The sequence below is a fragment of the Onychostoma macrolepis genome, chromosome 07, assembly GCF_012432095.1.
Source record: "Onychostoma macrolepis isolate SWU-2019 chromosome 07, ASM1243209v1, whole genome shotgun sequence".
NCBI classification, from domain to species: domain Eukaryota; kingdom Metazoa; phylum Chordata; class Actinopteri; order Cypriniformes; family Cyprinidae; genus Onychostoma; species Onychostoma macrolepis.
The window spans coordinates 33,877,414-33,895,700 of record NC_081161.1 but is presented as its reverse complement, the minus strand read 5'-3'; positions in this window follow the sequence as shown (position 1 = coordinate 33,895,700).

Sequence of the window (18,287 nt, the reverse complement as noted above, 5' to 3'; positions counted from 1 at the left end):
TAACATTATCATAACGTTAACGTTACCTTATGTGTGTTTTTACAGGTATGTTTGGATTTTCATTTGAGTACATACAGGTGCATCTCAATAAATTGGAATGCCGTGGAAAAGTTCATTTATTTCAGTAATTCAACTCAAATTGTGAAACTCGTGTATTAAATAAATTCAGTGCACACAGACTGAAGTAGTTTAAGTCTTTGGTTCTTTTAATTGTGATGATTTTGGCTCACATTTAACAAAAACCCACTAATTCTCAACAAATTAGATTAGAATATGGTGACATGCCAATCAGCTAATAAACTCAAAACACCTGCAAAGGTTTCCTGAGCCTTCAGAATGGTCTCTCAGTTTGGTTCACTAGGCTACACAATCATGGGGAAGACTGCTGATCTGACAGTTGTCCAGAAGACAATCATTGACACCCTTCACAAGGAGGGTAAGCCACAAACATTCATTGCCAAAGAAGCTGGCTGTTCACAGAGTGCTGTATCCAAGCATGTTAACAGAAAGTTGAGTGGAAGGAAAAAGTGTGGAAGAAAAAGATGCACAACCAACTGAGAGAACCGCAGCCTTATGAGGATTGTCAAGCAAAATCGATTCAAGAATTTGGGTGAACTTCACAAGGAATGGACTGAGGCTGGGGTCAAGGCATCAAGAGCCACCACACACAGACGTGTCAAGGAATTTGGCTACAGTTGTCGTATCTTGTTAAGCCACTCCTGAACCACAGATAACGTCAGAGGCGTCTTACCTGGGCTAAGGAGAAGAAGAACTGGACTGTTGCCCAGTGGTCCAAAGTCCTCTTTTCAGATGAGAGCAAGTTTTGTATTTCATTTGGAAACCAAGGTCCTAGAGTCTGAGGAAGGGTGGAGAAGCTCATAGCCCATGTTGCTTGAAGTCCAGTGTTAAGTTTCCACAGTCTGTGATGATTTGGGGTGCAATGTCATCTGCTGGTGTTGGTCCATTGTGTTTTTTGAAAACCAAAGTCACTGCATCCGTTTACCAAGAAATTTTGGAGCACTTCATGCTTCCTTCTGCTGACCAGCTTTTTAAAGATGCTGATTTCATTTTCCAGCAGGATTTGGCACCTGCCCATACTGCCAAAAGCACCAAAAGTTGGTTAAATGACCATGGTGTTGGTGTGCTTGACTGGCCAGCAAACTCACCAGACCTGAACCAAAAAATGCAGATGAGCTGAAGGCCACTGTCAAAGAAACCTGGGCTTCCATACCACCTCAGCAGTGCCACAAACTGATCACCTCCATGCCACGCCGAATTGAGGCAGTAATTAAACCAAAAGGAGCCCCTACCAAGTATTGAGTACATATACAGTAAATGAACACTTTCCAGAAGGCCAACAATTCACTAAAAATGTTTTTTTTTTATTGGTCTTATGAAGTATTCTAATTTGTTGAGATAGTGAATTGGTGGGTTTTTGTTAAATGTGAGCCAAAATCATCACAATTAAAAGAACCAAAGACTTAAACTACTTCACTCAATTTATTTAATACACGAGTTTCACAATTTGAGTTGAATTACTGAAATACATGTAATTTATTGAGATGCACCTGTATATGATGTAAATAAATAATAAAATGACTATAAATAACATTTATCGTTGTTTGTTATACTGGTGGTGTAAAGGAATGATGACGACTCTTACAGCATGTTTAATGTTTTTTTTTCTTTCTTTGATGATTTGTTAATGCATCGTGTCATGAGTTTACTTTGAGGGGCCCATCATAACTAACTCATTATTAACTACCCATACACTAACATTAACTTATGGCTTGTTAATGCATTATTTTGACATGACTTTACGTCAGAGGGCCCAATCATAATTAATTCACTGTTAACTACCTACTAAACTCAGCTCATGATTTATGTTATGCTTACTATCAAATACACACGTACTAACACAGTGAGTATTTAGCCCGGTTAAGAGATGTGGTGTGGATTTTGAAGAAGTCAGAGAGCGGAGGTAAAGTATCATCACGGCCTGCGCCTGGATGGACAGTGAACTGTTTCCGGGCATTTCTTCAGGATTGTTCTACAAATGTTCTTAGTGGATTTTGAGGTTTTATTTTTATTTAGCTGTTTATAAATCACAGCATGGTGAGTTTAAAGGGAAAGAAAACAACACAAAACAAGATCAGTTATTAGTGTATTTAGTATTTTCTACACTTGATGATGAGGATCAACTAATCTTTTTCCACCCAGTAATGTTTATGGCAAAGTTGAAGATGTAAAAAGCTCAAAATTGTTTAACAACAGTTAAAAAATGATAGTGTCAAATTGTTTTAATTTATTTCAAAGCCAGAATATTTCTTATTATTTCTTAAAAAGGCTGTTTGATTAGTTTACCCATAAATGTTAATTAATGCATTAACTATCAAACATGTACTAACTTAGTTAAGGCTGCCGTTATTCATGCGTGAGTCCATATGACTCTGGTTGTAGTTAAGGATAGCTCTTCATTAATTCATGATTAGTTAACAACTTTAATAATCATTAGTACTTGATGAATTAAGCATTAATTTAGGCATTAGTACATGATTATTCATGTACCCTTATTGTAAAGTGTTACCAATATATCTATTTACGCTATTCTTTTGAACTTGCTATTTAAAGAGTCCTGAAAAACAAGATGCATCGCAATGGTTGTGCTGTTACACAAGAATATTTAGAAGCACAACTGTTTTCATTTTCACATTGACAATATTTTTTAAATGGTATGAGCACTGAGTCAGCATATTAAAATGATTTCTGAAGCATCATGATACACAGAAGTTGACTGTATTTGACTGTACAGTACATAAAGACACTGTATTTACTGTATTTTATTATTATTATTATTTTTTTTGATTGACACTAAAAAGCTTACCAACCCCTAAGTTTTGAAATATATCAAATTTACATAGAAATTAAAGTACCAAAGCACGCCACTCAATTTGACCACCTATTTAATGTTAGGTACAAAAATGCATTCAAAAGACTCTTATATAACATCTTTTACACATCTTTTAATGTATTTAGTGAAATTAATGATTTAATAAGATTACATCAATCATCAGGCATTCACATCATCAGGCTTGCAAGTTCTGGACTGAGAATACGCCTGGAAAGTGTGAGAGACAAGACAGAATGAGAGAGAAAGAAGAGCTAGAGGTAAACGGAAGATTAATGTTATAATTACACTGCAGCCAGAGCCTAATTCGATGCAGTCAAGTTAATCAATATGGGTTTTGTTTTTTAAGTCGAAGACATAAAATCTAGCATGTGCTTTTAGCTACTGGGTTCACGGCTGCCAAGTGCATGTAACCACTTCTGGAACGAGAACAGGGGCCTTCCCTCAATTCCACAGAGAGACAGCCTCTGATGCAATGTGGAGCGCTTAATACGACAAACCCACACAACCACTCAAACGACGGTAAACAAAACTTTGGTGACTGGTAATTTGATGGTGAGCGCAATCTTCCAAGATAGGCCCAGAGGATTCTGTCATGTTTTGGTTTGTTTTCATTCAGGGCAAACGGCAAGAAAACAGGCGGAATGCTTGGCCCAGAAATTTAAAATTGGTTCTTCACATCATACTGGATGGAAATATCGCACTAACCAACACCATGTTGGTTTGAGAGCGATGACGATCGAGGCAAGGCGAGTGGACAAAATTGAGATGTGACGTAGTTTGAGGTGTTTGCTGTGAAAACCATCAAAGGGAGAGCAAGCTAAAATGCAAAGCTGTGGCTTGGAGTGTCAGCATTATATAACAGCCGGTCAGTTTTCTGTGGGTCTTCATCTGTCTGTTGAGGAGTACAATGACATCGTAGGTCATTTCAGGGTCAGTAGAGCAAAGTTACACAGACAGCTTTCACTGTAGAGATGTCACTGGTGCTTCAGCCTACCGTATCACTGTCTCTCGTAAATAGAACATGCTTTATTTGAATCGTTATGCTAAATATTGATGCATAAATGCACTTATTTTCAGAACAAACCCTCTTCAGAAAGCAACAAATTCTTTGGAGCATTTCACCACATTGTTTTGACTCAACCAGGGAATGTCTTTGTCGTTTCGTTTTGTTGTCGAGTGATGTGGCTGCTTGGGTTACTGTTTATTTTAACATAATTACAAGTGGAGAGGGCAGTGGGTGAAATGATGGAGAGACAGAAAGACAGACAAAGAGAGAGAGACTAGAGGGAGCATAAGTACAAAGAATTGAGAAATATCACATTTCCAGCTTGCAACAATCCATGGAACACACATATTTTGCAAAAGCACAAAGACATTGTTGACTGAGAGGGACAGGATGTGCCAAGCTACAATAAACACTATTCATCTTGGATCTTGAGGACTTCTAACTCATGAATCCTTCTCGTTTCCACAGACTATTCCAGATCTACGTGGAAGTAAGGATAGGACAAACGTATTAAGAAATATACAGTGGAATCCAAAAGACCACTAGTGAAAACACTTTTATGTTGCCTTTATTAGATTTAATGCAGTTTTATATTATCACAATAACAATTTGAGTGAAAAGTTAAATGCCTTGTATTTAGTATGTCTCCTAGCTGTCTGTACAAAGAAGTCCATGTGATCAATGACATAAATGTGTTTATTGGATTAGTGAACTAAAATAGTGCAGAATCTTATATATTTCTTTTTCATTTTACATCATAAATCTTTGTTTTAAGTATTTCCAGGTTTAAATCAGATTACGAAGGCCAGCTTTGCAAAGTGGTCTCACACTTCTGGATCTGTACTTCGCAGTTTCAAAACAGTGATTGTGGATATTCATTGTTTATGTCTTTGGGTTGGGATAAGCGTTCGCTCTTTTCTTCAGCCTCAGACAGGCTCTCTGCAGGGTGTCACCGAGTCGGGGGAAGCCTCTGGAAACTCGCCTCAGCTCACTGATCATTCCTGACGGCTCTTTGGAAACAATGTGGAGAAACACACTACCATGGCACATACTGTACGTATTCAGACATCTTAAAGGTCCACATGTTCTTTCAACTCTTTTCACTTTTTTCTCTTAGAAACTTCACAGACATGTCTTTCTTCCTCTTCAAGGAGTCATGTTTGAAAGTAAATGGCACCAGTCAAAATCCTACATTTCAGTGAAAGCTTCAAGTGAAACAGACAAGTTGACTCATAAAAGAATCATAAGAAATATAAGCTGAAGGTCAAAAGAGTTCAGAACGGCAATCTGTACTCCGTGGCATAAACACAGAAACAAAGACTCTTTGAGAGGTATTTTATGTTATGTGCATTGGCAGCACCAAATATAATGGTTTATGGCACAGATTTCTAAAGTCAGAAGATCTAAACGTCTTTTATTCAAAGAACACTTCAAAGTGATGCTTTCACATTACCAGTGCATTACTTAAGAGATCCTTTTCTCTTTTACTCTCCCTTTTTCTGAGGAAGCATATAGTCCATTTGCATGCCTCAAAACAGAGGGATCTGTAAAATTATTACTAGTTATAGATCCCCCTTCCCAGAAATCATCATCATTGCCTTTTGCTCCACTGTTACCAGCCCAAATACAAAACCAAGGTACTGTAAAACTGGGTGGCCAGTTTTATAAATAATATAAATGAGCAATATCACACGAGTAGCAGTGCAATATGGCTGTATATCGGCACGGCTGTGATACGGCCGTACATTGTAAAAAATAAATATGAAAAATAACAGAAAAAGTACTGGCAGCTCATTACACCATTAATTTTACGGACATTTCTGTTAACTCCAAATCACAATGCAATGTAAAATTGAAGTGTAAAATTCAAACTACTGGTAAAACACCTGTAAAAAATAAATACAGAAAAATTCCTTCAAATTATACAGTATATTGTGCCCTATTTTTACAGAATTTTTTTTAGAGTGTAGGTAATCACAGAGTATACAGCCATATCGAACATATCAAACCCTTTTTTGTGCAAACTACTTCCTTCTGCCACGGATTCAAATGTTAAAGTTGACAGTTTAACAGCTGAGCCCTTTCTCCATTACCAATTCAAAAATGTCACATTAGAACTAGTAACGAAGGAACATTGAGATGCTTAATTGAAAACTTATTGTATAATTGTATTAAAAAGCTCACTGTATTATGTAGAGTTAAGTATTATGAATGAGAGATGGACTGAGCGAGTGTGATTACCTGCATCTGATACAGCATTCATTCTTCAGCTCAATCTCATATTCACAATAATACATTAGTTTGGATGACCACTGAGGAAAGCGATAGGCTTTGTTGTACCATCCTTTCATCTGTTAAGGGTGATTTCCGATGACAGTGCTGCTCAATGCATTTGTCGGCTGCATCTTACAAGGTGTTGTTGAAAGTAAAAATAACTTTCTTGTTTACAACCCAGTTTTAGTCTCTTTTAACATAAAAGTCTTTACTGCTCACTCATAAAAACAGTCTCTTGTCACCATATAATGGCAGAATAATGTAACTAATCACCATCACAAACACACATATACACACCATTTCCCAAAAATTACTCAATTCTGTTATTAACTACTACTATTATTTATAATAAATATTATTTATTGAATAATAATATTTAATAAACAATAACAGCCATCATAAAGGCTGCTATGCAGTTCAGTCAAAAGTACAAAGGCAATGCTCTAAACAGCATGGAAATTAAGATTTTGGGTAACACTTTATTTTGATGGTACCTTTTGAACATTCTGTTGACACTAAGTAATGTTGCAACTACATGTCAACAAACTCTCATAAGAGTATTAGTAGACTATCTGCTTCATATCTACTAACTCCTTATTGTGTTGGTCTCCCAACAGATATTCTACTGGTTATAAGTAACTTTGCAAGAACGTGTCAACTTAATCTAACCCTAACCCTACCAGTCAACTAATACACTACTAACACTCTAAAGAGAGTTAGTAGAAATGTAGGTGCAACATTACTTATAGTAAACAGAATGTGTTAAAGGGACCATCAAAATAAAGTGAAACCAGATTTTGCCCTCAGCCAAAACTATCTGCTCTGGAAAAAACAACAGAGTAATGAGAGCAAAGACTGATTTATCCAAATTGAATTATATCACTTGTTTAACCACTATAGAGACATCAGAGCCAGCAGTAAATTCCAGAAGATCTGGCCGAGGTGAGGCCAAGCAACAGTGAAGCAACTGGAGTTCCCATATCACATGAATATCGCACTTCTCTCAGCCAATCAGATTCAAGGACCAGGGGCCGGATTCACAAAACATTCTTAAGAAGAAATGTCTTCTTAACTGCCATTTTCTTCTTATTTTTTAACTTAAGAAAAAAGTTAAGAATATTTTGTATTCCCAAAAATTCTTCTTAAGAATATTCTTATCTTTTTTCATAAGATTGTTCTTAAGACAAAACCTTAGAAGAATTAAAATTCTTGAAAAGAATCTTCTTAAAAATAATCATAAATAACTTTCTTAAATTTAGGACAGCCCCAGACTTGTCTTAAATCCAAAACAGTAAGAATTATTTAATAAATGTATTGGGTTATTTCAAATTAATTGTTATATTTAAGCATTACAACAACATTAGCTACATATAATACATAGTAGGACTATTAATAGGGATGTGCGCGAGTTTTCTGAAGTGACAGCGATGACTGATAATGTAAACAATGATCGGTCATGAATGACTAGCCTATGTGTGACTTGCCTATTTTTCTGACTTCAAAACTCAGTAGCAACTCTACAAAAACGAGTCAGATAGGAAGCTTTAATTGGACGCTTTTATTTTAGCCTATAAATACGACATAATCTTTGGCAGTATGCAGCGCATATGAATGCGCCGATACACAGGACGCGTTCGCTGTAGCAGCGCGGACACACAAACCGGAAGCCTTCACTCGGATGAGAGCACAAAAGCACAGCACAAAAACGAATGAAACAGATCGCTGCAGCTTGAGACAGACAGGCTGTTCAAAAACACGCCGCATTAAAAACATGAAGCTGAGCGCCAGTCAAAGTCGCGACAAAAAGAGTGTGCGGTGCTTATTATGATTATTATATGGTAATCTGCAGGAAGCGCAGTGAGTTTATCAGTGCATCATGTTTTCACTCAGATAAAGACTGTCATTTTCTTCTTACGAAAAAATTAAGATGTTCTTAAGAATATATTTGAGAACTTATTAAGAATTTTTCAAGAATTGCACATTCTTACGAACTTCGTGGAATTTATCTTAAGAAATTTCTTAACTTATTTCTTAAGAAGATTTTCGTGAATCCGGCCCCAGAAGGAACTGTTGTATAAATTAGTGGTCGACCGATATATCATCAAGGCCGATATATCAGCCCATATCTGGCATTTTTCAAATATCGGCATCAGTTTGGCCGATGCATTAGAAGCAGGACTTTTATTTTGACGGCGCTGAGAAAGGCAGCGCCTGAGCACACAGCGCTCACATTCTCCCTCTTTTTCGCTGTGGGTATGCCTCACACATCCTAAAAAGTGAAGCTGCGGGCTCTTTGATCGCCCCCTGGTGGCTGGCTGCAGTACAGGTCATAAACCCCACCCTCTCCATGTAAAGGAATGGGACTTGAGTCAAAATAAAAAAATAATTACACTTCCAATACAATTTTCAGATTTTTTGTCGTTTTTGTGATAAGTTTGATTTTAGCTAGTAATTTGATGCTATAAAAACGGGGTGTGACGTTATGGTTGATTGTGTCTGTGGGAGTTTGGGCGGAAGTTTGATACCGTGGCTCCACCTCACGAAACTACTGCGCAGACTCTGGCTCCAAACGAATCTCTGCTGTGCTGGCTCCAAATGATGTCATTTACTCAAGATGGCAGCGACTATACTGAGATGCTTTGGCTTCACTTCACTTTTCTTTTTTTTTATTGAATGCTTGAAAAAATAATAACAATTGTCATCATTGTCAAGTCATAACAATACAACAACAGTCCAGGGTCATTCAGTCTTTCAGTCCAGAGGAAGTGCCAAGTCCTTTAGCAAAGCCACTGTTCTTATTGATTTTAAGTTTGTAGAGAACTCGATAGATTCAAAATACATTTTCATTTCAAGTTAATTTCAAATCTTAAAAAAAGAGGTTTGCATTTAGAAAATTCACATTTATGAATATAATATTTAGCTAACAGGAAAATAAGGTTATTAAATAATAATCACATTCATGAAAGCCAAAAATTACATCTCTATAAATAAACTCAAAATTAAGATTCACATAACATTTGATAAATACAAGAATGTCACACCAAAATGATGTTGTGCAAGAGCAATTCCAGAATAAATGTAAAGAAGTTTCAGGGTTTTCTAAACAGAAAGAACAGTTGGTATTAATATCATTCTTAAGTCTTTTAAGAGAGCACTTATCCGGGTAAATTCTATGAATCAACTTAAATGTTGTTTCTCTCATTTTGTTAGTAATTAAATATTTGTGAGGTAATGACCAAACTTTCTTCCAGGGAATATCAGTTACAAAACCATTCCAATAAGAGATTACATAAGGCACAGAAATAGACTCCATCTGAAACAAAACTCTAATTTTCTTATTGTTTTTTTATTTAGTTGACAAAAGGCACTGTTTTGTCAAACATACGTTTTACAAAGATCCACTAAGTGACAGGAGATTGGAAAAGAAAGACCTCTAAAAGCATGAGAACTCCATGTGGCACTGCATCAGCAACAATTTCAAACTCTTTTGGACTAACAGGAATTCCATGCTTAACTAAAAGCTCAGAATAATTACAGATTGAACAATTTTGATTGAAAAGTTCAGACACAAAAATAATAAAATTTTTAAACCAATTTTCAAAAAAAAAAAAAAGAAAGAAAAAAGAGAGAGATTTGTGTTTATACAGTAGGTCCTTATTATTCCAGATTAGATACGAGTGAGGTGTGAAATTGTGTTTAAAAATGAGCGACCAAGCTAATAACATTTGCCTATGAAAAAGAGATAATTTGACAGGGATCTTCATGATGTTGTAGTTACATATTAATAAGAAACTTAAACCACCTAGTTTCTAAAAAAAAAAAACATTAGGGATCAGATTCCATATGGATGAGGGCTTATTGATACAGTTTTTATCCAATTTATTTTAAAGGTGTTGTTTAAAGTGGTGAAATCAATCAAGTTTAAACCCCCTTTCTCAATGGTGTTCATGAGATTTTCTAATAAAATGAGTTTTATTCTTCCAAACAAAGTTGAGAAGCATTGTATAATTTTTTATGTATTTTTTAAGAATGGCAGTGTCAACATTCAAAGAGAGAGCAGCATAAGTTAACCTTGACAAACCTTCAGCTTTGGCTAGTAAGATTCTACCCTTCAATGAGAGATCACGCTGGAGCCACATTTTAGTTTTTCTGAATACTCTCAATTAATGGATTAAAATTTAAGAGCATCTTTCTAATTCATTTTTTTGTTATAATAACACCTAAATAAGATACTTGATCTTTGATTTGAATATTACAAATTTCTGACAAATTACATTCTTTGATGGATATCAATTCACACTTTGAGAGTTCAAGAACAGGCCTGATGCTTTGGAGAATTGCTGGATATACTTTAGTGCAAAAGGAACTTGGTTAGCATCTTACAAAAAAAGTGTGGTATCATCAGCCAGTTGACTGATGAGTATCTGTTTGTCAGCAATAGAGATACCATGAAGACCACTACTAGAAATATAAGAAGCGAATATCTGGGAAACTAGTAAAAATAAATAAGGTGATAATGGACACCCTTGCCTAATACCACATGACAAGTAAAATCTAGGAGAAGAACCATATTTTAATCTCATTGTGCTACTACAGTTGTAATATAGAGTTCTTACTGCCTTACAAAAATATTCACCAAAACCAAATTTTTCCACTGATTTATATATAAATATAAACTGAATCAAAAGCTTTATAAAAATCCAGGAAAAGAATAAAACTATTATATTACAGCAAATCACTATAATCCAATAAGTCTGAAACTAATCTAATATTGTTCATTATATGTTGGTCCCTCATAAATCGAGACTGAGTCTCATCTATAACAGTATCCAAACAATCTTTAAGTCTTTTAGCAAATATTATGGCAAAAATTGTATAGTTATTGTTAAGGAGTGTGATGGGTCTCCAGTTGTCTAAGTTGGTAAGATCTTTCTTAGGTTTAGGAATTAATGTTATGATACCTTGCATCAGTGTAGGAAGTAAAGCCTGTTTTTCAATACTTTCTCTAAAAACCTGAGTTAAAAAGGAGTTAGTTCATCAGCAAATAATTTGTACAGCTCAGCTGTAAGTCCATCACACCCTCTTTGTACCTCCTCAGGAGTAACAATGCTATCACAAAAATTCTATCACTTCCAGATACAACCTTAACATAATTAACTGAGTCTAGAAATGAGGACGCTGTCTGCTCTGAATACCTTGTACTATAAAGATTCTTATAAAAACTAGCACTGTAGTTTGCCATTTCCTTTGGATCTTTAACAATTTTGCCATCAACACATAGTTGTTCAATTGTTGAGAGGGTAAAATTATGCTTTTCAAGCTTAAAAAAATATGCGGAATTGAGTTCTCCCTCTTCAAGTCATTTTTTTCCTGGATCTTATATAAGCACCCCTAGCCTTTGATAAGTATAATTCATCCAATTTCATTTGCAAATCTGCAATTTCAGATTTTTCCTCCAGAGACATGCAATCAAAATTATTAGACTGAGATAATTTCATGATTAGGCTGTCTTCAAAAACCCTTCTTTTTTTGGCTAAAAGTGTTCCAACTTTTCTTAAAGAGGTCATATGATGCGATTTCATGTTTTCCTTTGTATTTGGTGTGTTACAAGCTGTTTGTGCATATATAAGATCTGTAAAGTTGCAAAGATTAAAGTCTCAAACCCAAAGAGATATTCTTTATAAAAGTTAAGACTTGTACACGCCCTCCTAAAACGGCTCATTCAAACACGCCCCCACATGTCTACGTCATGGTGTGGGAAGATTTGCATAACACTGCCCAAACGTATACGCAAAGAAAGAAGGCATGACTTTTATTCTCGATGTAGTATTGTTGTTGCCGCCGGCCATGTCGTGGAGACGCTGTGTGTTTCTTTGTGAAAGCGAAAGCACTTTGTTTGGCCTTCCAAATGAGTACACGACTAGAAATCAGTGGTTAAGTTATATTTACAACACTGTTCCAGAACAGTACAACGCAAATATTTGAGTGTGTGCAGCACATTTTACAGAGGACTATTTCCTGAACCTGGGAGAGAGTAGCCTACAATGTGAACACTTTGAATGGCTGTGATAAGAAAACTATAAAGTAGGGCAATTCCAATGTTGCAAGGACAGTCTGGTACTTCTGACTCACAGCCTGAAAGTACGTTTCGATATTTAAAGAATTTGTTACTGACTACTCAAACGCGAGTTTTGAGAAGTGCAGACTAGTACTTGTTTGTTGTTCTAAGATCACAAATGTAGACATGGTGTTATGTTTAGGCGGCGTGGCGCAACGCGTAAAAAGACCATATGAGTCAGCCAATCATAACGCACTGGATAGCTGGCCAATCAGAACACACCTTGCATCTCAGAACGATGAGCTTTGTAAAAATCGGCGTGTTTCAGAAAGGCGGAGCTTAGAGGAGCATCAATAATGTACAGTATGTGGAAAATAATGAACCTCGAATCATGTAAACACATTGCATTACACCAAATACACAAAATAATGTTCTTTTTAGCAACATCATATGACCCCTTTAAATAAAGACCTATCTCAAACTTAAGAAGCTCCCAATTGGTACCAAAAGAATTTTGAATTGTGGCTGCTTTCCAATAGCTAGCAATTAATTCTTTAATTTTATCCTTTACATCTGGTAATTCTAACAGTGAACGGTTAAATTTCCACAAAGAAGCTCTGCATTGGCCTGTTGCATAATCTGTCATTAAAGGGGTACAATAAAGATAGTTTTGTGGTCGGTCAACAGGGTGCACGGGGTTTTCATATGAGCCAATAATCAATATACGAGTCTTGATCCAATTTTATTGCCCCAAGTAAACTCTAAATTTATAGGGAATCTATCGCTCCAAATGTCCACCAATTCAAACTAAAGCCCCCCTAAAAATGGCCTAGCGACGCCCATGGCAAACATTATAATACTTTCTCGTTTGCCTTCAGCATTCAGCAAATGCGCATTTATATAATTTAAACAAATCTTTGAATGACTAATGAACATTTAATTTCACAAACCTTGCAGACTAGTCGAATCCAGCTGTGAGATCTTATAAAGTGTGCATTTGTAACCTGCATGATCGCGTGTTCTTTGCGTGACGGTCGGTCCGTGCGAATTGAAAGCGGACAGGAGGAGAGTTCAGCTTCACTGGAGACGCGTGAACGATTTGATTTCAAATAATGCTGCACTTTATGCTTTTGCCCACTGCCATATTCATGTCATTTTCACTGTGTGCTGTAAAATGAGCGTTACCTTGGCTTTATTTGAAAAAATATGATTCCCAATGCACCTATTGGTTACAGTGTTTCGTTCCTTTTTAATTATATTTTTATTAAATTTGTGAAAAATACTTTGTCATCTAAAGTATAATTATGTTTATTTTACACATTTATTTTTTAATTTCTTAAATATTAATTAAAATAAATAAAAATATATCGGCTGTCAAAAAACCAATATTGATCGACCACTATATATATATATATATATACACATATACATTTTTTTGATTGATTTTATATAAATTAATTTGATACACACACATGCATATTACATATTTCAATATTAAAAATGTGTAAATGGTTCATAGCGATAGCATGTGTGTGAATTTTTTGAGATGGGAGCTATCATTAAAAAAATGAAGAAACAACAGTTCATGTTGTGTCATCATCAGTAGTTAATGGGTGACACACTGCCAGCATCATCCTTCTATAAACAGAAAGATTTTGTCTGACACTGAGCTCATGAGGCCAGGGAGAATTCTTTGGGGCTTGTTACAGAAGCTTGTGTTTTTGGACACAGCTTTCTTGGAGACTGTCATCTCATGCAGACTCGTCTCAACCATTGTTCTGCCCTTCCAAGGCCTCCAATGCACTGGTCAAGCTCCAGGCTCAATATTTTCTCTCATATCAGTCTGAATCGGGACGCATGTCCACCAGGCTTCTGTCTAACAGAAGAAAGATGACGTGGGTTTGAAGTCAAACACACCTCACTGTCCAAAGCACATATTCAGGAGGCTTTAGCGGCTCATGCAGCGTGAACTCAAGGGTAATGGCCATCACCAGGGTAATGGACATTCACGGCGGTTGAGGGCTGTGATCCGGGAAATATGTGGCGAAGCAAAGAGGAAACAGAGGATTGTGATCTGGAGAGAACCATGCAGAGATTTTTTTGGAAATCGCTATGACAGTATTAAGGCAGCAGTTCCCTAAAAATATTACATTTTGAATTTTGCCTCTAGTAGGGGTAAATATGCAAATAATGCCAACAGACTGGGTGGCCAAAATGAGGAATGTGTGCAAAAGCCAGAGTCTCATGCAGTTAACTAAAAATATATATAAAATAATATTACATAAACATACATAATTAACTAAAAATATTGGTCCCACTTTATATTAGGTGGCCTTAACTACTATGTATTTACGTTTAAGTTAATAATTTGGTACAATGTACTTATTGTGTACATACATGTTTTTACATTGTACTTATATTTTTAAAAATACCTATATGTAATTACATCTGTAATTAATTTATGTAATTACATTCATAATTACACCCATCCCTTACACCTTAACCCACCCTTAAACCTACCCATACCACCAAACCTGTCCCTAACCTTAACCGTATCCCACCTCAATAGCAGCAATAGTGTTTTGCAATACAGTATGACCACAATAAGTACATTGTACTTATTTTTTGATGTAAGTACATAGTAGATAAGGCCACCTAATATAAAGTGTGACCAAAATATTTATACATAATCAGTATAACAAAAAAAATACCTTGAAAATATGCATATAATATATACACATTTACATAACTTAAAATGTTACATTAAAAAATAATTTCACATTTAATACAGTCATTAAGGTATACATAAATTACTATAATATTGAATTACTATACAATATATGAATGTTCTAGTAACTTGTACTATATTATTATAATAAATATATAATACAAATAAAATAGTAATTTACGCATGACAATATCTTAATATACAATAATATAGTAAATAATAAATGACGGAATAATGGTTTTAAAGTATTAAATGTGTATTAATTGTACTTTTCATGGTATATATTTAAACGTTTACCTAACCTCATGTTCACCCCCCACAAGGTCATCATTTGCAAATAATGCCTGCATGTACCTCAGCTGCCCATACTTAAATATTAACTTTGCCTGCGTAACTGTAACTTGATACAACATGTAACAACTTTGAGTGGTTTTGCAAACATGATTGCTGACACATCTCTGGCCTAGTAGTGTAAAACTGCGGTAACTCTCAAGGCCATTCATTTCTGCATGGCCCTAATACGCCACTCCTGAGGCAGCTATTAGAAACTCACTGGCAGTAAGTGAGTCCCAGAAGACCCCTGAAAGCCTTGACTCTTCCACCCCCACCCCACTTTTCCTCTCTTCCATCTCTTTCTTCCCCCTAGTCACTTTTAACAGGACTGTAAAACTTCCTTGCAAGGGTGTGAGGTCGGTTTACTGGTCTCCTCATCAGAGTCATGAGTGTTTATTTAGGCACTGGTCACTTGAACTTACGTTTGTTACATTGAGAGTATCTCTGGTGTCCACACCTTCATTAGACTACAACAATAATACAATACATTACAGTGTGAAATTTAGATTAGCGATTAAGATAAAATGTTTAATGTGTGATTATGCAACGTAATTAAATTTCTGACTCTCTACATGTGCTCTACATCCAGCATTTCATATCACCAAGGCACTGAAGGATCAAGCACACTGACAAATGTCAGAAGATGGAACTATTTACAAACTATTCAGTTTTTCAAATGACTCAGCTTGGCAGGTTAACATAGGCTTTACAGCATATTATATTATTTCATCCATAAACAAGCTAATTACAAAAAGCAGCCATGATTGTGGCTTACTCATTCTACCCGTGTTCTGTCCTCCATGACTTTCCAACGATCAGGTCAAACTTTCATGAAGACACTAGGACTCTTTCACTGCAGTGAAATTACAGTAAGCCATCAATGACAAAATAGCACAAACATCTGTGTGGATCAGACCATCTAAATTGTACTTAATCTACAAAGTTGCACTGGGACAATTACGAATTTATTCAAAATAGAGAAAGAAATATGATAGAATAAATGATTTTTCAGACCATCAGTGTATGTGTTCTTGCCTAACTGGGTTAAGTTAGTGCCTGTCAGAATTACTTAGCAGCACGGACCGGCTGCTGTTGGGCCCAGCTTCTGGTTTGGACTGGTTAGGATCCGAGGGCGGATATTCAACCCGGTCAGTGGTTTCATGCAGCCTGCGGTCAGTCTTCAGTCCAATATACTGTAGGCTGCAATGACACACACTATGAACGTGTGTGTGTGTGTGTGTGTGTGTGTGTAATCCACAGAGGTCCCTGACCACCCAAGCACATCCATTCTCAAATGAGCTGAGAAATGTGTTATTGTCTGTCAAAAATGATACACATTTGACAGATTCAAGGTTAAGGGAGGGTGAAAGCTAAAGCACGCAAGCTCCTGGAAGTGCAGTGGTTGTTTCCTGTAATGGTAAAATACTTTCTCAATTCTCATGACCAAATCTGAAGAGAGACAAGCCGAGTTTAATCAGTTTAAAGTGTACCTGAAATATCTTAAACAGCTGATTTAAATAAAATAACCTTGAAGATTTTTCAGTGTTACACTGGCTAACTGTGACATTATTACTCCAAATATTTATATTCAAAATGTTAAAGTCTATATACCTACACTATTGTTCAAAAATACAGCAAAAAAAGTTGCAATTTTAAAATAACTTAAACTTTAATTTTTATACATTTTATATACCGTAATATACAATATATAATGTATTTTATTTTGATGGCAAAGCTGAATTTTCAGCGGCCATTACTCCAGACTTCAGAGTCACATGATCCTTCAGAAATCAGTCTAATATGATAATTATTAGAATAAAGTAACATTTCATATTATTATCGATGTAGAAACAGTTGTGATACTTTGTGTTCTTTAGTTATGTTCTTTTATGTATATAAAATGAAAAAGAACAGCATTTATTTGAATTAGAAATATTTATACTTTAATTTATTATTTATTTAATATTTGTAACTTTATAAATGTCTTTACAATTTTGAGCAATGTAATGCAACTTCACAGATTAAAAAAAGTTACATGAACTAACAGTTAACTAGAGCATCAGCTACTTGTGCTGTCACTAATTCTCTCCTTTGCACACTCAGACAGATAATGTTAACGTCTATATACCTATATACCTACACTCTGTATATATATATATATATATATATATATATATATATATACAGAGTCCACACACACATATAGTATGTAAACATGAACTTTTATTTTGAATGCGATTAATCACGATTAATCGTTTTGCAGCCCTAAAATACTGTAGTAGTATTTTGATGCCACTTATCTGTCTGAGTGTGCAAAGGAGAGAATTAGTGACAGCACAAGTAGCTGATGCTCTAGTTAACTGTTAGTTCATGTAACTTTTTAATCTGTGAAGTTGCATTACATTGCTCAAAATTGTAAAGACATTTATGAAGTTACAAATATTAAATAAATAATAAATTAAAGTATAAATATTTCTAATTCAAATAAATGCTGTTCTTTTCATTTTATATTCATAAAAGAACATAACTAAAGAACACAAAGTATCACAACTGTTTCTACATCGATAATAATATGAAATGTTACTTTATTCTAATAATTATCATATTAGACTGATTTCTGAGGATCATGTAAATACAGTATATATACTGTATATGTATGTATGTATACATGTATATATATATATATATATATATATATATATATATATATGTGTGTGTGTGTGTGTGTGTATGTATGTATGTATATATACACATACATACATACACACATATACATATACATATATACAGTCATGGGCAAAAATATCGGCACCCTTGGTAAATATGATCAAAGAAGGCTGTGAAAATTAATCTGCATTGTTCATCCTTTTGATGTTTTATTTATAAAATTCACGAAAATCTAGCCTTTCATTGAATAATAAGAATTTAAAATGGGGGGAAATATCATTATGAAATAAATGTTTTTCTCAAATACACC